Below are 27321 nucleotides of genomic sequence, written 5' to 3' on the forward strand. Positions count from 1 at the left end.
CAGTGTTGTAAATGGAAATGCTTAAGAGCTTGTAGATTTATGTGCTGAAAAAGGACTGGTGATTGGGAATACCTGGTTTAAAAAGCGAGATATACATAGGTATACGTATATAAGTAGGAAAGATGGCCAGAGAGCGTTACTGGATTACGTGTTAATTGATAGACGCACGAAAGAGAGACTTTTGGATGTTAATTTGCTGAGAGGTACAACTGGAGGGATGTCTGATCTTTGTCTTGTGGAGGCGAAGGTGAAGATTTGTGGGGGTTTTCAGAAATGAAGACAGAATGTTGGAGTGAAGAGAGTGGTGAGAGTAAGTGAGCTTGGGAAGGAGAATTGTGTGAGGAAGTACCGGGAGAGACTGAGTACAGAATGGAATAAGGTGAAAACAAAGGAGGTAAGGGAAGTGGGGCAGGAATGGGATGTATTTAGGGAAGCAGTGATGGCTTGCGCAAAAGATGCTTGTGGCATGAGAAGCGTGGGAGGTGGGTTGATTAGAAAAGGTAGTGAGCGGTGGGATGAAGAAGTGAGATTATTAGTGAAAGAGAAGAGAGAGGCATTTGGACGATTTTTGCAGGGAAAAATGCAAATGAGTGGGAGAGGTATAAATGAAAGAGGCAGGAGGTCGAGGGAAAGGTAAAAGAGGTGAAAAAGAGGGCAAATGAGAGTTGGGGTGAGAGTATCATTAAATTTTTGGGAGAATAAAAAGATGTTTTGGAAGGAGGTATATATGTGTGTACGTGTAGGAAGAGAGGAAAGTGGTTGGTTCCTATGGTGTGGGAGGGAAGTTGTTAGAAGCAGTGAAAAGTTTTTATCGAGGATGTAAGGCATCTGTACGTGTAGGAAGAGAAAAAAAGTGATTGGTTCTCTGTGAATGTAGGTTTGCGGCATGTGTGTGTGATGTCTCCATGGTTGAATGCAAGAGTTTTAGAAAGAGGGGCAAGTATGAAGTCTGTTGGGGACGAGAGAGCTTGGGAAGTGAGTCAGTTGTTGTTCGCTGATGATACTGCGCTGGTGGCTGATTCATGTGAGAAACTGCAAAAGCTGGTGACTGAGTTTGGTAAAGCGTTTGAAAGAAGAAAGTTAAGGGTAAATGTGAATAAGAGCAAGGTTATTACGTACAGTAGGGTTGAGAGTCAAGTCAATTGGGGGGTAAGTTTGAATGGAGAAAAAGTGGAGGAATAAAGTGTTTTAGATATCAGGGAGTGGATCTGGCAGCGGATGTAATCATGGTAGCGGAAGTGAATCATAGGGTGGGGGAGGGGGCGAAATTCCTGGGAGCCTTGAAGAATGTGTGGAAATCGATAACATTATCTCCGAAAAAAAAAATGTCTATGTTTTAAGGAATAGTAGTTCCAACAATGTTCTATGGTTGCGAGGCGTGGGCTATGGATAGAGTTGTGCGCAGGAGGATGGATGTGCTGGAAATGAGATGTTTGAAGACAATATGTGGTGTGAGGTGGTTTGATCGAGTAAGTAATGTAAGGGTAAGAGATATGTGTGGAAATAAAAAGAGCGTGGTTGAGAGAGCAGAAGAGGATGTTTTGAAATGGTTTAGGCACATGGAGAGAATGAGTGAGGAAAGATTGACCAAGAGGATAGATGTGTCGGAGGTGGAGGGAACGAGAAGTGGGAGACAAATTGGAGGTGGAAAGATGGAGTGAAAAAGATTTTGAGTGATCGGAGCCTGAACATGCAGGAGGGTGAACGGCGGTTATTTCCATGTGTGGCGAGGTGGCGATTTGACTGAATAAAGGCAGACAGTGCGAACTGTGTGCATGTGTATATATGTATGTGTGTGTGTGTGTGTATATATATGTGTGTTCATTGAGATGTATGGTATGTATATTTGCGTGTGTGGACGTGTATGTGTATACATGTGTATGGCGGTGGGTTGGGCCATTTCTTTCGTCTATGTCCTTGCGCTACCTCACAAACGAGGGAGACAGCGACAAAGCAAAATAAATAAATAAATGAAAATAAATATATATATATATATATATATATATATATATATATATATATATATATATATATATATATATATATATTTTCTTTTTTTTTTTTTTCATACTATTCACCATTTCCCGCGATAGCGAGGTAGCGTTAAGAACAGAGGACTGGGCCTTTGAGGAAATATCCTCACCTGGCCCCCTTCTCTGTTCCTTCTTTTGGAAAATTAAAAAAAAAAACGAGAGGGGAGGATTTCCAGCCCCCCGCTCCCTTCCCTTTTAGTCGCCTTCTACGACACGCAGGGAATACGTGGGAAGTATTCTTTCTCCCCTATCCCCAGGGATAATATATATATATATATATATATATATATATATATATATATATATATATATATATATATATATATATATATATATATATATTTTGTCCCTGGAGATAGGGGAGAAAGAATGCTTCCCACGTATTCCGTGCGTGTCGTAGAAGGCGACTAAAAGGGGAGGGAGCGAGTGGCTGGATATCCTCTCTTCTCGTTTTTTTTTTTTTTAATTTTCCAAAAGAAGGAACAGAGAACGAGGACAGGTGAGGATATTTCCCTCAGAGGCCTAGTCCTTTGTTCTTAACGCTACCTTGCTAACGCAGGAAATGGCGAATAGTTTGAAAGAAATATATATATATATATATATATATATATATATATATATATATATATATATATATATATATATATATATATATATATATATATATATTTATATATATATATATATATATATATATATATATATATATATATATATATATATATATATATATATATATATATATATATATATATATATATATATATATATATATATATATATATATATATATATATATATATATATATATATATATATATATATAAATATATATATATATATATATATATATATATATATATATATATATATATATATATATATATATATATATATATATATATATATATATATATATATATATATATATCCCTGGGGATAGGGGATTAAGAATACTTCCCACGTATTCCCTGCGTGTCGTAGAAGGCGACTAAAAGGGGAGGGAGCGGGGGGCTGGAAATCCTCCCCTCTCGTTTTTTTTTTTAATTTTCCAAAAGAAGGAACAGAGGGGGCCAGGTGAGGATATTCCAAAAAAGGCCCAGTCCTCTGTTCTTAACGCTACCTCGCTAACGCGGGAAATGGCAAATAGTTTAAAAGAAAGAAAGAAAAGAACGATATATATATATATATATATATATATATATATATATATATATATATATATATATATATATATATATATATATATATATATATATATATATATATATATATATATACATAGGGTGTTTTGATGGAGGTGAGAGGGTCAGGGAGAATGATTTGGTAAACAGAGAAGAGGTAGTGAAAGCCGGCAAGGCGGCGAGTTTGGATGGTTTTGATGTGGAACTTATTAAAAAAAGGGTGACACTAATCTTGAATGATTGATGAAGATATTCTTTGTATGTATGGTTTATGGTGAAGTGCCTAAGGATTGGCGAAATACATGTATAGTGTCACTGTACAAAAGCAAAGGGGATAAAGGTGAGTGCTCAAATTACAGAGGTATAAGTTTGTCGAGTATTCCTGGGAAGTCATGTGAGAGGGTATTGTTCGAGATGGTCAAGGCATGTACAGAGCACCAGATTGGGGAAGAGCATTGTGGTTTCAGAAGTGGTAGAGGATGTGTAGATCAGGTGTTTGCCTTGAAAAATGTGAGAAATGTATAGGAAAGCAGATGGATTTGTGTGTAGCATTTATGGATCTGTAGAAGGCATATGATAGAGTTGATAGAGATGCTCTGTGGAAGGTATTAAGAGTGTTTGGTGTGGGAGGTAAGTCGCTAGAAAGCAGTGAAAAGCTTTTACCTAGAATGTAAGCCATGTGCACGAGTAGGAAGAGAGGAAAGTGATTGGTTCACTGTGAAAATTTGTTTGCAGCATGGGTGCGTGATGTATCCACGGTTGTTTAATTCTTTTATGCATCGGGTTATTAGGGAGTGAATGGAAGAGTTTTGGAGAGAGGGGCAAGTATGCATCCTGTTGTGGATGAGAGGACTTGGGAAGTGAGTCAGTTGTTGTTTGCTGATGATACAACGCTGGTGGCTGATTCGTGTGAGAAACTGCAGAAGTTGGTTTTAGAGTTTGGTACAGTGTTTGAAAGAAGAAAGCTGAGATAAAATATGAATAAGGGCAAGGTTATTAAGCTCAGTAGAGTTGAGGGACAGGTCAATTGGGAGGTAAGTTTGAATGGAGAGAAACAGGAGGAGGTGAGTTGTTTTAGATATATGGGAGTGGATTTGGCAGCGGATGGAACCATAGAAGCGGAAGTGAGTCACAGAGTGAGGGAGGGTGCAAAGGTACCGGGAGCGTTGAAGAATGTGTGGAAGGTGATAACGTTTTTTCGGAGAGCAAAAATGGGTATACGTGAAGAAATAGTGGTTTCAACAATGTTGTATGGTTGCGTAGCGTGAGCTATAGATACGGTTGTACGGAGGAACGTGCATGTGTTGGAAATGAGATGTTTGAGGACAAAATGTGGTGTGAGGTGGCTTGACCAAGTAAGTAATGAAAGGGTAAGAGAGATATGTGGTAATATAAAGAGTGTGGTTGAGGGAGCAGAAGAGGGTGTGTTGAAATGGTTTGGTCATCTGGAAAAAATTGGTTAGGAAAGATTGACAGAGAGTATATATAGGTCTGAGGTAGAGGGAAAGAGGAGAACTGAGAGAACAAATTGGAGGTGGAAGGGTAGAGTGAAAAAGATTTTAAGCGATCGGGGCCTGAACATGCAGGAGGGTGAAAGGCGTGCAAGAAAAAAGAGTAAATTGATGAGGCTTAATGGGGTCGACGTACTGTCAATTGATTGAACCTGGGCATGTGATGCGTCTGAGGTACACCATGGAAAGTTTTGTGGGGCCTGGATGTGATAAGTGAAAAGTAGTTTCAGTGCATTGCACATAACAACTGGAGACTAAATGTGACCGAATGTGGCCGTTGTTGTCTTTTCCGAGCGCTAACTCTTTTTATTACCACACATCACTCTTACCCTATTATTACTTACTCGATCAAACCACCTCACACCACATATTGTACTCAAACATCTCATTTCAAGTACAACAACCATCCTGCGCACAACTCTATCCATAGACCATGCCTCGCAACCATACAACATTGTTGGAACCACTATTCCTTCAAACATACCCATTTTTGCTTTCCGAGATAATGTTCTCGACTTCCACACATTCTTCAAGGATCCCAGAATTTTCGCCCCCTCCCCCACCCTATGATTCACTTTCGCTTCCAAGGTTCCATCCGCTGCTAAATACACTCCCAGATATCTAAAACACTTCACTTCCTCCAGTTTTCCTCCATTCAAACTTACCTCCCAATCGACTTGACCCTCAACCCTACGGTACCTAATAACCTTGCTCTTATTCACATTTACTCTCAACTTTATTCTTTCACACACTTTACCAAACTCAGTCACCAGCTTCTGCAGTTTCTCACATGAATCAGCCACCAGCGCTGTATCATCAGCGAACAACAACTGACTCACCCCCCAAGGTCTCTCATCCACAACAGAATGCATACTTGCCCCTTTTTCCAAAACTCTTGCATTCACCTCCCTAACAACCCATAAACAAATTAAACAACCATGGAGACATCACACACCACTGCCGCAAACCTACATTCACTGAGAACCAATCACTTTCCTCTCTTCCTACATTTATATAATAAGCTCAAAGGTAAAGGGGAAGAGTGGTTTGGGAATGTCTTGGGAGTAAAGTCAGGGGTTAGTGAGAGGACAAGAGCAAAGAAGGAGTAGCACTACTCCTGAATCAGGAGTTTTGGAAATATGAGATAGAGTGTAAGAAAGTAAATTCTAGATTGATATGGGTAAAACAGAAAGTTGATGGAGAGAGAATGGTGATTATTGGTGCATATGCACCTAGGCAAGAGAAGAAAGATCATGAGAGGCAAGTGTTTTGGTAGCAGCTGAATGAGTGTGTTAGTTGTTTTGATGCACAAGACGGGGTTATAGTGATGGGTGATTTCAATGTAAGGGTGATTAATGTGGCAGTTGAGGGAATAATTGGTATACATGGGGTGTTCAGCGTTGTAAATGGAAATGGTGAAGAGCTTCTGAATTTTTGTGCTGAGAAAGGACTGGTGATTGGGAATACCTGGTTCAAAAAGCGAGATACCCATAAGTATACGTATGTAAGTAGGAGAGATGGCTGGAGAGCGTTATTGGATTACGTGTTGATTGATAGGCGCGCGAAAGAGAGAGTTTTGGATGTTAATGTGATGAGAGGTACAACTGGAAGGATGTCTGGTCATTATCTTGTGGAAGCGAAGGTGAAGATTTGTAGGGGTTTTCAGAAAAGAAGAGAGAATGTTGGGGTGAAGAGAGTGGTGAGAGTAAGTGAGCTTGGGAAGGAGACTTGTGTGAGGAAGTACCAGGAGAGACTGAGTACAGAATGGAAAAAGGTGAAAACAAAGGAAGTAAGGGGAGTGGGGGAGGAATGGGAGGTATTTAGGGAAGCAGTGATGGCTTTCGCAAAATCAACTTGTGGCATGAGAAGCGTGGGAGGTGGGTTAATTAGAAAGGATAGCGAGTGGTGGGATGAAGAAGTAAGATTATTAGTGAAAGAGAAGAGAGAGGCATTTGGACGATTTTTGCAGGAAAAAATGCAAATGAGTGGCAGATGTGTAAAAGAAAGAGGCAGGAGGTCAAGAGAAAGGCGCAAGAGTTGAAAAAGAGGGCAAATGAGAATTGGGGTGAGAGAGTATCATTAAATCTTAGGGAGAATGGAAAGATGTTTTTGGAAGGAGGTAAATAAAGTGCGTAAGACAAGGGAGCAAATGGGAACTTCCATGAAGGGGGCTAATGTGGAGGTGATAACAAGTAGTGGTGATGTGAGAAGGAGATGGAGTGAGTATTTTGAAGGTTTGTTGAATGTGTTTGATGATAGAGTGGCAGATATACGGTGTTTTGGTCGAGGTGGTGTACAAAGTGAGAGGGTTAGGGAAATTGATTTGGTAAACAGAGAAGAGGTAGTAAAAGCTTTGCGGAAGATGAAAGCCGGCAAGGCAGCAGGTTTGGATGGTATTGCAGTGGAATTTATTAAAAAAGGGGATGACTGTATTGTTGACTGGTTGGTAAGGTCACTTAATGTCTGTATGATTCATGGTGAAGTGCCTGAGGATTGGCGGAATGCTTGAATTGTGCCATTGTACAAAGGCAAAGGGGATAAGAGTGAGTGCTTAAATTACAGAGGTATAAGTTTGTTGAGTACCCCTGGTAAATTATATGGGAGGGTATTGACTGAGAGGGTGAAGGCATATACAGAGCATCAGATTGGGGAAGAGCAGTGTGGTTTCAGAAGGGGTATAGAGTGTGTGGATCAGGTGTTTGCTTTGAAGATTGTATGTGAGAAATACTTCCAAAAGCAAATGGATTTGTATGTAGCATTTATGGATCTGGAGAAGGCATATGATAAAGTTGATATTGATGATCTGTGGAAGGTATTAAGAATATATGGCGTGGGAGGCAAGTTGTTAGAAGAAGTGAAAAGTTTTTATCGCGGATGTAAGGCATGTGTAGGTGTAGGAAGAGAGGAAAGTGGTTGGTTCCTAGTGAATGTAGGTTTGCGGCAGGGGTGTGTGATGTCTCAATGGTTGCTTAATTTGTTTATTGATGGGGTTGTTAGGGAGGTGAATGCAAGAGTTTTCGAAACAAGGGCAAGTATGCAGTCTGTTGTGGATGAGAGAGCTTGGGAAGTGAGTCAGTTGTTGTTCGCTGATGATACAGCGCTGGTGGCTGATTCATGTGAGAAACTGCACAAGCTGGTGACTGAGTTTCGTAAAGTGTGTGAAAGAAGAAAGTTAAGGGTAAATGTGAATAAGAGCAAGGTTATTACGTACAGTAGGGTTGAGGGTCAAGTCAATTAGGGGGTAAGTTTGAATGGAGAAAAAGTGGAGGAAGTAAAGTGTTTTAGATATCAGGGAGTGGATCTGGCAGCGGATGTAATCATGGTAGCGGAAGTGAATCATAGGGTGGGGGAGGGGCGAAATTCCTGGGAGCCTTGAAGAATGTGTGGAAATCGAGAACATTATCTCCGAAAAAAAAATGTCTATGTTTTAAGGAATAGTAGTTCCAACAATGTTCTATGGTTGCGAGGAGTGGGCTATGGATAGAGTTGTGCGCAGGTGGGTGGATGTGCTGGAAATGAGATGTTTGAAGACAATATGTGGTGTGAGGTGGTTTGATCGAGTAAGTAATGTAAGGGTAAGAGATATGTGTGGAAATAAAAAGAGCGTGGTTGAGCGAGCAGAAGAGGATGTTTTGAAATGGTTTAGGCACATGGAGAGAATGAGTGAGAAAAGATTGACCAAGAGGATATATGTGTCGGAGGTGGAGGGAACGAGGAGAAGTGGGAGACAAATTGGAGGTGGAAAGATGGAGTGAAAAAGATTTTGAGTGATCGGGGCCTGAACATGCAGGAGGGTGAACGGCGGTCAAGGAATAAAGTGAATTGGAACGAGATGGTATACGGGGGTCGACCTTGCTGTCAATGGCTTGAATCAGGGCAGTTTCGGGCATTGCTGCATGACAGGTAGAGACTGAGTTTGAACGAATGGGGCCTTTGTTGTCTTTTCCTTTCGCTACCTCGCTCACGTTGGGGGGGAGGGGGATATTATTTCCATGTGTGGCGAGGTGGCGATTTGACTGAATAAAGGCAGACAGTGCGAACTGTGTGCATGTGTATATATGTATGTGTGTGTGTGTGTGTGTATATATATGTGTGTTCATTGAGATGTATGGGTATGTATATTTGCGTGTGTGGACGTGTATGTGTATACATGTGTATGGGGGTGGGTTTGGCCATTTCTTTCGTCTGTGTCCTTGCGCTACCTCACAAACGCGGGAGACAGCGACAAAGCAAGATAAATAAATAAATGAAAATAAATATATATATATATAAATATATATATATATATATATATATATATATATATATATATATATATATATATATATATATATATATATATATATATATATCCCTGGGGATAGGGGAGAAAGAATACTTCCCACGTATTCCCTGCGTGTCGTAGAAGGCGACTAAAAGGGGAGGGAGCGGGTGGCTGGAAATCCTCCCCTTTCTTGTTTTTTTTTTTAATTTTCCAAAAGAAGGAACAGAGAAGGGGGTCAGGTGAGGATATTCCCTCTAAGGCCCAGTTCTCTGTTCTTAACGCTACCTCCCTAACGCGGGAAATGGCAAATAGTATGAAAAAAAAAAAAAAAAAAATATATATATATATATATATATATATTTTTTTTTTTTTTTTTTTTAAACTATTCGCCATTTCCCGCATCAGCGAGGTAGCGCCAAGAACAGAGGACTGGGCCTTTGAGGGAATATCCTCACCTGGCCCAATTCTCTGTTCCTTCTTTTGGAAAATTAAAAAAAAAACGAGAGGGGAGGATTTCCAGCCCCCCTCTCCCTCCCCTTTTAGTCGCCTTCTACGACACGCAGGGAATACGTGGGAAGTATTCTTTCTCCCCTATCCCCAGGGAAAATATATATATATATATATATATATATATATATATATATATATATATATATATATATATATATATATATATATATATATATATATATATATATATATATATATATATATATATATCTATATATATATATATATATATATATATATATATATATATATATATATATATATATATATATATATATATATATATATATATATATATATACATATATATATATATATATATATATATATATATATATATATATATATATATATATATATATATATATATATATATATATATATACATATATATATTTTTTTTTTTTATTATACTTTGTCGCTGTCTCCCGCGTTTGCGAGGTAGCGCAAGGAAACAGACGAAGGAAATGGCCCAACCCCCCCCCCAAACACATGTATATACTTACATCCACACACGCAAATATACATACCTACACAGCTTTCCATGGTTTACCCCAGACGCTTCACATGCCTTGATTCAATCCACTGACAGCACGTCAACCCCGGTATACCACATCGCTCCAATTCACTCTATTCCTTGCCCTCCTTTCACCCTCCTGCATATTCAGGCCCCGATCACAAAAAATCTTTTTCACTTCATCTTTCCACCTCCAATTTGGTCTCCCTCTTCTCCTCGTTCCTTCCACCTCCGACACATATATCCTCTTGGTCAATCTTTCCTCACTCATTCTCTCCATGTGCCCAAACCAGTTCAAAACACCCTCTTCTGCTCTCTCAACCACGCTCTTTTTATTTCCACACATCTCTCTTACCCTTACGTTACTCACTCGATCAAACCACCTCACACCACACATTGTCCTCAAACATCTCATTTCCAGCACATCCATCCTCCTGCGCACAACTCTATCCATAGCCCACGCCTCGCAACCATACAACATTGTTGGAACCACTATTCCTTTAAACATGCCCATTTTTGCTTTCCGAGATAATGTTCTCGACTTCCACACATTCTTCAAGGCCCCCAGAATTTTCGCCCCCTCCCCCACCCTATGATCCACTTCCGCTTCCATGGTTCCATCCGCCGCCAGATCCACTCCCAGATATCTAAAACACTTCACTTCCTCCAGTTTTTCTCCATTCAAACTCACCTCCCAATTCACTTGACCCTCAACCCTACTGTACCTAATAACCTTGCTCTTATTCACATTTACTCTTAACTTTCTTCTTCCACACACTTTACCAAACTCAGTCACCAGCTTCTGCAGTTTCTCACATGAATCAGCCAACAGCGCTGTATCATCAGCGAACAACAACTGACTCACTTCCCAAGCTCTCTCATCCCCAACAGACTTCATACTTGCCCCTCTTTCCAAAACTCTTGCATTTACCTCCCTAACAACCCCATCCATAAACAAATTAAACAACCATGGAGACATCACACACCCCTGCCGCAAACCTACATTCACTGAGAACCAATCACTTTCCTCTCTTCCTACACGTACACATGCCTTACATCCTCGATAAAAACTTTTCACTGCTTCTAATAACTTTCCTCCCACACCATATATTCTTAATACCTTCCACAGAGCATCTCTATCAACTCTATCATATGCCATCTTCAGATCCATAAATGCTACATACAAATCCATTTGCTTTTCTAAGTATTTCTCACATACATTCTTCAAAGTAAACACCTGATCCAAACATCCTCTACCACTTCTGAAACCACACTGCTCTTCCCCAATCTGATGCTCTGTACATGCCTTCAACCTCTCAATCAACACCCTCCCATATAATTTACCAGGAATACTCAACAAACTTATACCTCTGTAATTTGAGCACTCACTCTTATCCCCTTTGCCTTTGTACAATGGCACTATGCACGCATTCCGCCAATCCTCAGGCACCTCACCATGAGTCATACATACATTAAATAACCTTACCAACCACTCAACAATACAGTCACCCCCTTTTTTAATAAATTCCACTGCAATACCATCCAAACCTGCTGCCTTGCCGGCTTTCATCTTCCGCAAAGCTTTCACTACCTCTTCTCTGTTTACCAAATCATTTTCCCTAACCCTCTCACTTTGCACACCACCTCGACCAAAACACCCTATATCTGCCACTCTATCATCAAACACATTCAACAAACCTTCAAAATACTCACTCCATCTCCTTCTCACATCACCACTACTTGTTATCACCTCCCCATTTGCGCCCTTCACTGAAGTTCCCATTTGCTCCCTTGTCTTACGCACTTTATTTACCTCCTTCCAGAACATCTTTTTATTCTCCCTAAAATTTAATGATACTCTCTCACCCCAACTCTCATTTGCCCTTTTTTTCACCTCTTGCACCTTTCTCTTGACCTCCTGTCTCTTTCTTTTATACATCTCTCACTCAATTGCATTTTTTCCCTGCAAAAATCGTCCAAATGCCTCTCTCTTCTCTTTCACTAATACTCTTACTTCATCCCACCACTCACTACCCTTTCTAATCAACCCACCTCCCACTCTTCTCATGCCACAAGCATCTTTTGCGCAATCCATCACTGATTCCCTAAATACATCCCATTCCTCCCCCACTCCCCTTACTTCCATTGTTCTCACGTTTTTCCATTCTGTACTCAGTCTCTCCTGGTACTTCCTCACACAGGTCTCCTTCCCAAGCTCATTTACTCTCACCACCCTCTTCACCCCAACATTCACTTTTCTTTTCTGAAAACCCATACAAATCTTCACCTTAGCCTCCACAAGATAATGATCAGACATCCCTCCAGTTGCACCTCTCAGCACATTAACATCCAGAAGTCTCTCTTTCGCACGCCTGTCAATCAACACGTAATCCAATAACGATCTCTGGCCATCTCTCCTACTTACATAAGTACACTTATGTATATCTCGCTTTTTAAACCAGGTATTCCCAATCATCAGTCCTTTTTCAGCACATAAATCTACAAGCTCTTCACCATTTCCATTTACAACACTGAACACCCCATGTATACCAATTATTCCCTCAACTGCCACATTACTCACCTTTGCATTCAAATCACCCATCACTATAACCCGGTCTCGTGCATCAAAACCACTAACACACTCATTCAGCTGCTCCCAAAACACTTGCCTCTCATGATCTTTCTTCTCATGCCCGGGTGCATATGCACCAATAATCACCCACCTCTCTCCATCAACTTTCAGTTTTACCCATATTAATCGAGAATTTACTTTCTTACATTCTATCACATACTCCCACAACTCCTGTTTCAGGAGTATTCCTACTCCTTCCCTTGCTCTTGTCCTCTCACTAACCCCTGACTTTACTCCCCAGACATTCCCAAACCACTCTTCCCCTTTACCCTTGAGCTTCGTTTCACTCAGAGCCAAAACATCCAGGTTCCTTTCCTCAAACATACTACCTATCTCTCCTTTTTTCACATCTTGGTTACATCCACACACATTTAGGCACCCCACTCTGAGCCTTCGAGGAGGATGAGCACTCCCCGCGTGACTCCTTCTTCTGTTTCCCATTTTAGAAAGTCAATACAAGAAGGGGAGGATTTCTGGCCCCCCGCTCCCGTCCCCTCTAGTCGCTTTCTACGACACGCGAGGAATACGTGGGAAGTATTCTTTCACCCCTATCCCCAGGGATAATATACATATATATATACATATACACATACACACACATATACATACATACGCACATATATACACACACACCAATACATATATATACATATGAAAAATGTAAGAAACAATTTAGAAAACTGAAACTTCTAGCTTGAAATGAATGAAAAAATGAAACATGAATCTTTCATATACAATACAAATGTGTACATAAAAATATGATGCCTTTTAAGATACTTTGTAAAAAAAATTTACTTTAGAATATCAAGTGAATACTCCATCAGCAGCTGCTGTCATTTTGAGCCCTCCAAGTGTGTACAGCAGATATTCCTTATATATATATATATATATATATATATATATATATATATATATATATATATATATATATATATATATATATATATATATATATATATATATATATATATATATATATATATATATATATATATATATATATATATAAAATTTTCCACTACACACTTGGGAGGTACTTATGATTATCTCAATTAACCAGTTGTCACAATGGCCCTCCACTCTCCATCACATATCACGTACTCCATAGCCTTAGTGATTCATGAGGTATTTGTTTGTCCCTCTCCAGCTGTGAGGCAGGTGTCAATGTGGATGGAGACCTCTCAGTTGATTTAATGCTCCTAATAGGGGATGACTGACACTACGACTGCCAAGAGTTCAGGTATCTACTGGCTGGGTTCTCTCCGAGGCGTCCTCATTTCCAGACTCTGGGGTGTTCTCATTTCCAGACTCCAAATCACCCTCTCTGTTACACTCAAACTCTGTGGGTCAGGCCATGCTAGGTCATGATGGGCGAGGGAGGAGGGTGAATTTAGCAAAACTTACTCAGAAGGGTATGCTTATCGGAGTCACCGCGCCACATAGCCATAAACTCGCCCCTGATTGCAGCCACAATGAAGGTTGGGATGAGGGTGAATGGCACCAAATACAGTAGTGCCGGTTGTGCACTATTCAGTAGCCACATATATATATATATATATATATATATATATATATATATATATATATATATATATATATATATATATATATATATATATATATATATATATGTATATATTCTGTCCCTGGGGATAGGGGAGAAAGAATGCTTCCCACGTATTCCGTGCGTGTCGTAGAAGGCGACTAAAAGGGGAGGGAGCGAGTGGCTGGATATCCTCTCTTCTCGTTGTTTTTTTTAATTTTCCAAAAGAAGGAACAGAGAACGAGGACAGGTGAGGATATTTCCCTCAGAGGCCTAGTCCTCTCTTCTTAACGCTACCTTGCTAACGCGGTAAATGGCGAATAGTTTGAAAGAAAGAAATATATATATATATATATATATATATATATATATATATATATATATATATATATATATATATATATATATATATATATATATATATATATACTTTTTTTTTTTTTTTTTTTGCTTTGTCGATGTCTCCCGCGTTTGCGAGGTAGCGCAAGAAAACAGACGAAAGAAATGGCCCAACCCCCCCCCATACACATGTATATACATACGTCCACACACGCAAATATACATACCTACACAGCTTTCCATTGTTTACCCCAGACGCCTCATATGCCTTGATTCAATCCACTGACAGCACGTCAACCCCAGTATACCACATCGCTCCAATTCACTCTATTCCTTGCCCTCCTTTCACCCTCCTGCATGTTCAGGCCCCGATCACACAAAATCTTTTTCACTCCATCTTTCCACCTCCAATTTGGTCTCCCTCTTCTCCTCGTTCCCTCCACCTCCGACACATATATTCTCTTGGTCAATCTTTCCTCACTCATTCTCTCCATGTGCCCGAACCATTTCAAAACACCCTCTTCTGCTCTCTCAACCACGCTCTTTTTATTTCCACACATCTCTCTTACCCTTACGTTACTCACTCGATCAAACCACCTCACACCACACATTGTCCTCAAACATCTCATTTCCAGCACATCCATCCTCCTGCGCACAACTCTATCCATAGCCCACGCCTCGCAACCATACAACATTGTTGGAACCACTATTCCTTCAAACATGCCCATTTTTGCTTTCCGAGATAATGTTCTCGACTTCCACACATTCTTCAAGGCCCCCAGAATTTTCGCCCCCTCCCCCACCCTATGATCCACTTCCGCTTCCATGGTTCCATCCGCCGCCAGATCCGCTCCCAGATATCTAAAACACTTCACTTCCTCCAGTTTTTCTCCATTCAAACTCACCTCCCAATTCACTTGACCCTCAACCCTACTGTACCTAATAACCTTGCTCTTATTCACATTTACTCTTAACTTTCTTCTTCCACACACTTTACCAAACTCAGTCACCAGCTTCTGCAGTTTCTCACATGAATCAGCCACCAGCGCTGTATCATCAGCGAACAACAACTGACTCACTTCCCAAGCTCTCTCATCCCCAACAGACTTCATACTTGCCCCTCTTTCCAAAACTCTTGCATTTACCTCCCTAACAACCACATCCATAAACAAATTAAACAACCATGGAGACATCACACACCCCTGCCGCAAACCTACATTCACTGAGAACCAATCACTTTCCTCTCTTCCTACACGTACACATGCCTTACATCCTCGATAAAAACTTTTCACTGCTTCTAACAACTTTCCTCCCACACCATATATTCTTAATACCTTCCACAGAGCATCTCTATCAACTCTATCATATGCCATCTCCAGATCCATAAATGCTACATACAAATCCATTTGCTTTTCTAAGTATTTCTCACATACATTCTTCAAAGTAAACACCTGATCCACACATCCTCTACCACTTCTGAAACCACACTGCTCTTCCCGAATCTGATGCTCTGTACATGCCTTCACCCTCTCAATCAACACCCTCCCATATAATTTACCAGGAATACTCAACAAACTTATACCTCTGTAATTTGAGCACTCACTCTTATCCCCTTTGCCTTTGTACAATGGCACTATGCACGCATTCCGCCAATCCTCAGGCACCTCACCATGAGTCATACATACATTAAATAACCTTACCAACCAGTCAACAATACAGTCACCTAATTTTTTAATAAATTCCACTGCAATACCATCCAAACCTGCTGCCTTGCCGGCTTTCATCTTCCGCAAAGCTTTCACTACCTCTTCTCTGTTTACCAAATCATTTTCCCTAACCCTCTCACTTTGCACACCACCTCGACCAAAACACCCTATATCTGCCACTCTATCATCAAACACATTCAACAAACCTTCAAAATACTCACTCCATCTCCTTCTCACATCACCGCTGCTTGTTATCACCTCCCCATTTGCGCCCTTCACTGAAGTTCCCATTTGCTCCCTTGTCTTACGCACTTTATTTACCTCCTTCCAGAACATCTTTTTATTCTCCCTAAAATTTAATGATACTCTCTCACCCCAACTCTCATTTGCCCTTTTTTTCACCTCTTGCACCTTTCTCTTGACCTCCTGTCTCTTTCTTTTATACATCTCTCACTCAATTGCATTTTTTCCCTGCAAAAATCGTCCAAATGCCTCTCTCTTCTCTTTCACTAATACTCTTACTTCTTCATCCCACCACTCACTACCCTTTCTAATCAACCCACCTCCCACTCTTCTCATGCCACAACCATCTTTTGCGCAATCCATCACTGATTCCCTAAATACATCCCATTCCTCCCCCACTCCCCTTACTTCCATTGTTTTCACCTTTTTCCATTCTGTACTCAGTCTCTCCTGGTACTTCCTCACACAGGTCTCCTTCCTAAGCTCACTTACTCTCACCACCCTCTTCACCCCAACATTCACTCTTCTTTTCTGAAAACCCATACAAATCTTCACCTTAGCCTCCACAAGATAATGATCAGACATCCTCCAGTTGCACCTCTCAGCACATTAACATCCAGAAGTCTCTCTTTCGCACGCCTGTCAATCAACACGTAATCCAATAACGATCTCTGGCCATCTCTCCTACTTACATAAGTATACTTATGTATATCTCGCTTTTTAAACCAGTTATTCCCAATCATCAGTCCTTTTTCAGCACATAAATCTACAAGCTCTTCACCATTTCCATTTACAACACTGAACACCCCATGTATACCAATTATTCTCTCAACTGCCACATTACTCACCTTTGCATTCAAATCACCCATCACTATAACCCGGTCTCGTGCATCAAAACCACTAACACACTCATTCAGCTGCTCCCAAAACACTTGCCTCTCATGATCTTTCTTCTCATGCCCGGGTGCATATGCACCAATAATCACCCACCTCTCTCCATCAACTTTCAGTTTTACCCATATTAATCGAGAATTTACTTTCTTACATTCTATCACATACTCCCACAACTCCTGTTTCAGGAGTATTGCTACTCCTTCCCTTGCTCTTGTCCTCTCACTAACCCCTGACTTTACTCCCCAGACATTCCCAAACCACTCTTCCCCTTTACCCTTGAGCTTCGTTTCACTCAGAGCCAAAACATCCAGGTTCCTTTCCTCAAACATACTACCTATCTCTCCTTTTTTCACATCTTGGTTACATCCACACACATTTAGGCACCCCACTCTGAGCCTTCGAGGAGGATGAGCACTCCCCGCGTGACTCCTTCTTCTGTTTCCCATTTTAGAAAGTCAATACAAGAAGGGGAGGATTTCTGGCCCCCCGCTCCCGTCCCCTCTAGTCGCTTTCTACGACACGCGAGGAATACGTGGGAAGTATTCTTTCACCCCTATCCCCAGGGATAATATACATATATATATACATATACACATACACACACATATACATACATACGCACATATATACACACACACCAATACATATATATACATATGAAAAATGTAAGAAACAATTTAGAAAACTGAAACTTCTAGCTTGAAATGAATGAAAAAATGAAACATGAATCTTTCATATACAATACAAATGTGTACATAAAAATATGATGCCTTTTAAGATACTTTGTAAAAAAAATTTACTTTAGAATATCAAGTGAATACTCCATCAGCAGCTGCTGTCATTTTGAGCCCTCCAAGTGTGTACAGCAGATATTCCTTATATATATATATATATATATATATATATATATATATATATATATATATATATATATATATATATATATATATATATATATATATATATATATATATATATATATATATATATATATATAAGGAATATCTGCTGTACACACTTGGAGGGCTCAAAATGACAGCAGCTGCTGATGGAGTATTCACTTGATATTCTAAAGTAAATCACGTACTCCATAGCCTTAGTGATTCATGAGGTATTTGTTTGTCCCTCTCCAGCTGTGAGGCAGGTGTCAATGTGGAGTAGCAAGTTGTTAGAAGCAGTGAAAAGTTTTTATCGAGGATGTAAGGCATGTGTACGTGTAGGAAGAGAGGAAAGTGATTGGTTCTCAGTGAATGTAGGTTTGCGGCAGGGGTGTGTGATGTCTCCATGGTTGTTTAATTTGTTTATGGATGGGGTTGTAAAGGAGGTAAATGCAAGAGTCCTGGAAAGAGGGGCAAGTATGAAGTCTGTTGGAGATGAGAGAGCTTGGGAAGTGAGTCAATTGTTGTTCGCTGATGATACAGCGCTGGTGGCTGATTCATGTGAGAAACTGCAGAAGCTGGTGACTGAGTTTGGTAAAGTGTGTGGAAGAAGAAAGTTGAGAGTAAATGTGAATAAGAGCAAGGTTATTAGGTACAGTAGGGGTGAGGGTCAAGTCAATTGGGAGGTGAGTTTGAATGGAGAAAAACTGGAGGAAGTGAAGTGTTTTAGATATCTGGGAGTGGATCTGTCAGCGGATGGAACCATGGAAGCGGAAGTGGATCATAGGGTGGGGGAGGGGGCGAAAATTTTGGGAGCCTTGAAAAATGTGTGGAAGTCGAGAACATTATCTCGGAAAGCAAAAATGGGTATGTTTGAGGGAATAGTGGTTCCAACAATGCTGTATGGTTGCGAGGCGTGGGCTATGGATAGAGATGTGCGCAGGAGGATGGATGTGCTGGAAATGAGATGTTTGAGGACAATGTGTGGTGTGAGGTGGTTTGAGCGAGTAAGTAACGTAAGGGTAAGAGAGATGTGTGGAAATAAAAAGAGCGTGGTTGAGAGAGCAGAAGAGGGTGTTTTGAAATGGTTTGGGCACATGGAGAGAATGAGTGAGGAGAGATTGACCAAGAGGATATATGTGTCGGAGGTGGAGGGAACGAGGAGAAGAGGGAGACCAAATTGGAGGTGGAAAGATGGAGTGAAAAAGATTTTGTGTGATCGGGGCCTGAACATGCAGGAGGGTGAAAGGAGGGCAAGAAATAGAGTGAATTGGAGTCATGTGGTATACAGGGGTTGACGTGCTGTCAGTGGATTGAAGCAAGGCATGTGAAGCGTCTGGGGTAAACCATGGAAAGCTGTGTAGGTATGTATATTTGCGTGTGTGGACGTGTGTATGTACATGTGTATGGGGGGGGGGGTTGGGCCATTTCTTTCGTCTGTTTCCTTGCGCTACCTCGCAAACGCGGGAGACAGCGACAAAGTATAAAAAAAAAAAAAAAAAAAAAAAAAAAAATATATATATATATATATATATATAAAATTTTCCACTACACACTTGGGAGGTACTTATGATTATCTCAATTAACCAGTTGTCACAATGGCCCTCCACTCTCCATCACATATCACGTACTCCATAGCCTATCACATATCACGTACTCCATAGCCTTAGTGATTCATGAGGTATTTGTTTGTCCCTCTCCAGCTGTGAGGCAGGTGTCAATGTGGATGGAGACCTCTCAGTTGATTTAATGCTCCTAATAGGGGATGACTGACACTACGACTGCCAAGAGTTCAGGTATCTACTGGCTGGGTTCTCTCCGAGGCGTCCTCATTTCCAGACTCTGGGGTGTTCTCATTTCCAGACTCCAAATCACCCTCTCTGTTACACTCAAACTCTGTGGGTCAGGCCAAGCTAGGTCATGATGGGCGAGGGAGGAGGGTGAATTTAGCAAAACTTACTCAGAAGGGTATGCTTATCGGAGTCACCGCGCCACATAGCCATAAACTCGCCCCTGATGGCAGCCACAATGAAGGTTGGGATGAGGGTGAATGGCACCAAATACAGTAGTGCCGGTTGTGCACTATTCAGTAGCCACAAATATATATATATATATATATATATATATATATATATATATATATATATATATATATATATATATATATATATATATATATATATATATATGTATATATTCTGTCCCTGGGGATAGGGGAGAAAGAATGCTTCCCACGTATTCCGTGCGTGTCGTAGAAGGCGACTAAAAGGGGAGGGAGCGAGTGGCTGGATATCCTCTCTTCTCGTTGTTTTTTTTAATTTTCCAAAAGAAGGAACAGAGAACGAGGACAGGTGAGGATATTTCCCCCAGAGGCCTAGTCCTCTGTTCTTAACGCTACCTTGCTAACGCGGTAAATGGCGAATAGTTTGAAAGAAAGAAATATATATACATATATATATATATATATATATATATATATATATATATATATATATATATATATATATATATACTTTTTTTTTTTTTTTTTTTTGCTTTGTCGCTGTCTCCCGCGTTTGCGAGGTAGCGCAAGAAAACAGACGAAAGAAATGGCCCAACCCCCCCCCCCCATACACATGTATATACATACGTCCACACACGCAAATATATATACATACACAGGTTTCCATGGTTTACCCCAAACGCCTCATATGCCTTGATTCAATCCACTGACAGCACGTCAACCCCAGTATACAACATCGCTCCAATTCACTCTATTCCTTGCCCTCCTTTCACCCTCCTGCATGTTCAGGCCCCGATCACACAAAATCTTTTTCACTCCATCTTTCCACCTCCAATTTGGTCTCCCTCTTCTCCTCGTTCCCTCCACCTCCGACACATATATTCTCTTGGTCAATCTTTCCTCACTCATTCTCTCCATGTGCCCCAACCATTTCAAAACACCCTCTTCTGCTCTCTCAACCAGCTCTTTTTATTTCCACACATCTCTCTTACCCTTACGGTACTTACTCGATCAAACCACCTCACACCACATATTGTCCTCAAACATCTCATTTCCAGCACATCCATCCTCCTGCGCACAACTCTATCCATAGCCCACGTCTTGCAACCATACAACATTGTTGGAACCACTATTCCTTCAAACATACCCATTTTTGCTTTCCGAGATAATGTTCTCGACTTCCATACATTCTTCAAGGCTCCCAGAATTTTCGCCCCCTCCCCCACCCTATGATCCACTTCCGCTTCCATGGTTCCATCCGCTGCCAGATCCACTCCCAGATATCTAAAACACTTCACTTCCTCCAGTTTTTCTCCATTCAAACTCACCTCCCAATTGACTTGACCCTCAACCCTACTGTACTTAATAACCTTGCTCTTATTCACATTTACTCTTAACTTTCTTCTTTCACACACTTTACCAAACTCAGTCACCAGCTTCTGCAGTTTCTCACATGAATCAGCCACCAGCGCTGTATCATCAGCGAACAACAACTGACTCACTTCCCAAGCTCTCTCATCCCCAACAGACTTCATACTTGCCCCTCTTTCCAAAACTCTTGCATTCACCTCCCTAACAACCCCATCCATAAACAAATTAAACAACCATGGAGACATCACACACCCCTGCCGCAAACCTACATTCACTGAGAACCAATCACTTTCCTCTCTTCCTACACGTACACATGCCTTACATCCTTGATAAAAACTTTTCACTGCTTCTAACAACTTGCCTCCCACACCATATATTCTTAATACCTTCCACAGAGCATCTCTATCAACTCTATCATATGCCTTCTCCAGATCCATAAATGCTATATACAAATCCATTTGCTTTTCTAAGTATTTCTCACATACATTCTTCAAAGCAAACACCTGATCCACACATCCTCCACCACTTCTGAAACCACACTGCTCTTCCCCAATCTGATGCTTTGTACATGCCTTCACCCTCTCAATCAATATCCTCCCATATGATTTACCAGGAATACTCAACAGACTTATACATCGGTAATTTGAGCACTCACTCTTATCCCCTTTGCCTTTGTACAATGGCACTATGCACGCATTCCGCCAATCCTCAGGCACCTCACCATGAGTCATACATACATTAAATAACCTTACCAACCAGTCAACAATACAGTCACCCCCTTTTTTTATAAATTCCACTGCAATACCATCCAAACCTGCTGCCTTGCCGGCTTTCATCTTCCGCAAAACTTTTACTACCTCTTCTCTGTTTACCAAATCATCTTCCCTAACCCTCTCACTTTGCACACCACCTCGACCAAAACACCCTATATCTGCCACTCTATCATCAAACACATTCAACAAACCTTCAAAATACTCACTCCATCTCCTTCTCACATCACCACTACTTGTTATCACCTCCCCATTTGCGCCCTTCACTGAAGTTGCCATTTGCTCCCTTGTCTTACGCACTTTATTTACCTCCTTCCAGAACATCTTTTTATTCTCCCTAAAATTTAATGATACTCTCTCACCCCAACTCTCATTTGCTCTTTTTTTCACCTCTTGCACCTTTCTCTTGACCTCCTGTCTCTTTCTTTTATACATCTCCCACTGAAATTCATTTTTTCCCTGCAAAAATCGTCCAAATGCCTCTCTCTCTTCTCTTTCACTATTAATCTTACTTCTTCATCCCACCACTCACTACCCTTTCTAATCAACCCATCTCCCACTTTTCTCATGCCACAAGCATCTTTTGCGCAATCCATTACTGATTCCCTAAATATATCCCATTCCTCCCCCACTCCCCTTACTTCCATTGTTCTCACCTAAAAGGGAATAATTGGTATACATGGGGTGTTCAGTGTTGTAAATGGAAATGGTGAAGAGCTTGTAGATTTATGTGCTGAAAAAGGACTGATGATTGGGAATACCTGGTTTAAAAAGCGAGATATACATAAGTATACTTATGTAAGTAGGAGAGATGGCCAGAGAGCGTTATTGGATTACGTGTTAATTGATAGGCGCGCGAAAGAGAGACTTTTGGATGTTAATGTGCTGAGAGGTGCAACTGGAGGGATGTCTGATCATTATCTTCTGGAGGCTAAGGTGAAGATTTGTATGGGTTTTCAGAAAAGAATAGTGAATGTTTGGGTGAAGAGGGTGGTGAGAGTAAGTGAGCTTGGGAAGGAACTTGTGTGAGGAAGTACCAGGAGAGACTGAGTACAGAATGGAAAAAGGTGAGAACATATATATATATATATATATATATATATATATATATATATATATATATATATATATATATATATATATATATATATACATATATATATATATATATATATATATATATATATATATATATACATAGGGTGTTTTGATGGAGGTGAGAGGGTCAGGGAGAATGATTTGGTAAACAGAGAAGAGGTAGTGAAAGCCGGCAGGGCGGCGGGTTTGGTTGGTTTTGATGTGGAACTTATTAAAAAAAGGGTGACACTAATCTTGAATGATTGATGAGGATATTCTTTGTATGTATGGTTTATGGTGAAGTGCCTAAGGATTGGCGAAATACATGTATAGTGTCACTGTCCAAAGGCAAAGGGGATAACGGTGAGTGCTCAAATTACAGAGGTATAAGTTAGTCGAGTATTCCTGGGAAATCATATGAGAGGGTATTGTTCGAGAGGGTCAAGGCATGTACAGAGCACCAGATTGGGGAAGAGCATTGTGGTTTCAGAAGTGGTAGAGGATGTGTAGATCAGGTGTTTGCCTTGAAAAATGTGAGAAATGCATAGGAAAGCAGATGGATTTGTGTGTAGCATTTATGGATCTGTAAAAGGCATATGATAGAGTTGATAGAGATGCTCTGTGGAAGGTATTAAGAATATATGGTGTGGGAGGCAAGTTGTTAGAAACAGTGAAAAGCTTTTACCTAGAATGTAAGCCATGTGCACGAGTAGGAAGAGAGGAAAGTGATTGGTTCACTGTGAAAATTTGTTTGCAGCATGGGTGCGTGATGTATCCACGGTTGTTTAATTAGTTTATGCATCGGGTTATTAGGGAGTGAATGGAAGAGTTTTGGAGAAAGGGGCAAGTATGCATCCTGTTGTGGATGAGAGGACTTGGGAAGTGAGTCAGTTGTTGTTTGCTGATGATACAACGCTGGTGGCTGATTCGTGTGAGAAACTGCAGAAGTTGGTTTTAGAGTTTGGTACAGTGTTTGAAAGAAGAAAGCTGAGATATAATATGAATAAGGGCAAGGTTATTAAGCTCAGTAGAGTTGAGGGACAGGTCAATTGGGAGGTAAGTTTGAATGGAGAGAAACAGGAGGAGGTGAGTTGTTTTAGATATATGGAGTGGATTTGGCAGCGGATGGAACCATGGAAGCGGAAGTGAGTCACAGAGTGAGGGAGGGTGCAAAGGTAGCGGAAGCGTTGAAGAATGTGTGGAAGGTGATAACGTTATTTCGGAGAGCAAAAATGGGTATACTTGAAGAAATAGTGGTTTCAACAATGTTGTATGGTTGCGTAGCGTGAGCTATAGATACGGTTGTACGGAGGAACGTGCATGTGTTGGAAATGAGATGTTTGAGGACAAAATGTGGTGTGAGGTGGCTTGACCAAGTAAGTAATGAAAGGGTAAGAGAGATATGTGGTAATATAAAGAGTGTGGTTGAGGGAGCAGAAGAGGGTGTGTTGAAATGGTTTGGTCATCTGGAAAAAATTGGTTAGGAAAGATTGACAGAGAGTATATATATGTCTGAGGTAGAGGGAAAGAGGAGAACTGGAAGAAGAAATTGGAGGTGGAAGGGTAGAGTGAAAAAGATTTTAAGCGATCGGGGCCTGAACATGCAGGAGGGTGAAAGGCGTGCAAGAAAAAAGAGTAAATTGATGAGGCTTAATGGGGTCGAAGTACTGTCAATTGATTGAACCTGGGCATGTGATGCGTCTGAGGTACACCATGGAAAGTTTTGTGGGGCCTGGATGTGATAAGGGAAAAGTAGTTTCAGTGCATTGCACATAACAACTGGAGACTAAATGTGACCGAATGTGGCCTTTGTTGTCTATTCCGAGCGCTAACTCTTTTTGTTACCACACATCACTCTTACCCTATTATTACTTACTCGATCAAACCACTTCACACCACATATTGTACTCAAACATCTCATTTCAAGTACAACAACCATCCTGCGCACAACTCTATCCATAGACCATGCCTCGCAACCATACAACATTGTTGGAACCACTATTCCTTCAAACATAACCATTTTTGCTTTCCGAGATAATGTTCTCGACTTCCACACATTCTTCAAGGATCCCAGAATTTTCGCCCCCTCCCCCACACTATGATTCACTTTTGCTTCCAAGATTCCATCCGCTGCTAAATACACTCCCAGATATCTAAAACACTTCACTTCCTCCAGTTTTCCTCCATTCAAACTTACCTCCCAATCGACTTGACCCTCAACCCTACTGTACCTAATAACCTTGCTCTTATTCACATTTACTCTCAACTTTATTCTTTCACACACTTTACCAAACTCAGTCACAAGCTTCTGCAGTTTCTCACATGAATCAGCCACCAGCGCTGTATCATCAGCGAACAACAACTGACTCACCTCCCAAGCTCTCTCATCCACAACAGAATGCATACTTGCCCCTTTTTCCAAAACTCTTGCATTCACCTCCCTAACAACCCATAAACAAATTAAACAACCATAGAGACATTACACACCACTGCCGCAAACCTACATTCACTGAGAACCAATCACTTTCCTCTCTTCCTACATATATATAATAAGCTCAAAGGTAAAGGGGAAGAGTGGTTTGGGAATGTCTTGGGAGTAAAGTCAGGGGTTAGTGAGAGGACAAGAGCAAGGGAAGGAGTAGCACTACTCCTGAATCAGGAGTTGTGGAAATATGAGATAGAGTGTAAGAAAGTAAATTCTAGATTGATATGGGTAAAACTGAAAGTTGATGGAGAGAGAATGGTGATTATTGGTGCATATGCACCTAGGCAAGAGAAGAAAGATCATGAGAGGCAAGTGTTTTGGTAGCAGCTGAATGAGTGTGTTAATTGTTTTGATGCACAAGACAGGGTTATTGTGATGGGTGATTTCAATGTAAGGGTGATTAATGTGGCAGTTGAGGGAATAATTGGTATACATGGGGTGTTCAGCGTTGTAAATGGAAATGGTGAAGAGCTTCTGAATTTTTGTGCTGAGAAAGGACTGGTGATTGGGAATACCTGGTTCAAAAAGCGAGATACCCATAAGTATACGTATGTAAGTAGGAGAGATGGCTGGAGAGCGGTATTGGATTACGTGTTGATTGATAGGCGCGCGAAAGAGAGACTTTTGGATGTTAATGTGATGAGAGGTACAACTGGAGGGATGTCTGGTCATTATCTTGTGGAAGCGAAGGTGAAGATTTGTAGGGGTTTTCAGAAAAGAAGAGAGAATGTTGGGGTGAAGAGAGTGGTGAGAGTAAGTGAGCTTGGGAAGGAGACTTGTGTGAGGAAGTACCAGGAGAGACTGAGTACAGAATGGAAAAAGGTGAAAACAAAGGACGTAAGGGGAGTGGGGGAGGAATGGGAGGTATTTAGGGAAGCAGTGATGGCTTGCGCAAAATTACCTTGTGGCATGAGAAGCGTGGGAGGTGGGTTAATTAGAAAGGATAGCGAGTGGTGGGATGAAGAAGTAAGATTATTAGTGAAAGAGAAGAGAGAGGCATTTGGACGATTTTTGCAGGAAAAAATGCAAATGAGTGGCAGATGTGTAAAAGAAAGAGGCAGGAGGTCAAGAGAAAGGCGCAAGAGTTGAAAAAGAGGGCAAATGAGAGTTGGGGTGAGAGAGTATCATTAAATCTTAGGGAGAATGAAAAGATGTTTTTGGAAGGAGGTAAATAAAGTGCGTAAGACAAGGGAGCAAATGGGAACTTCCACGAAGGGGGCTAATGTGGAGGTGATAACAAGTAGTGGTGATGTGAGAAGGAGATGGAGTGAGTATTTTGAAGGTTTGTTGAATGTGTTTGATGATAGAGTGGCAGATATACGGTGTTTTGGTCGAGGTGGTGCACAAAGTGAGACGGTTAGG

Source organism: Panulirus ornatus, chromosome 19, assembly GCF_036320965.1.
Source record: "Panulirus ornatus isolate Po-2019 chromosome 19, ASM3632096v1, whole genome shotgun sequence".
Lineage (NCBI taxonomy): Eukaryota > Metazoa > Arthropoda > Malacostraca > Decapoda > Palinuridae > Panulirus > Panulirus ornatus.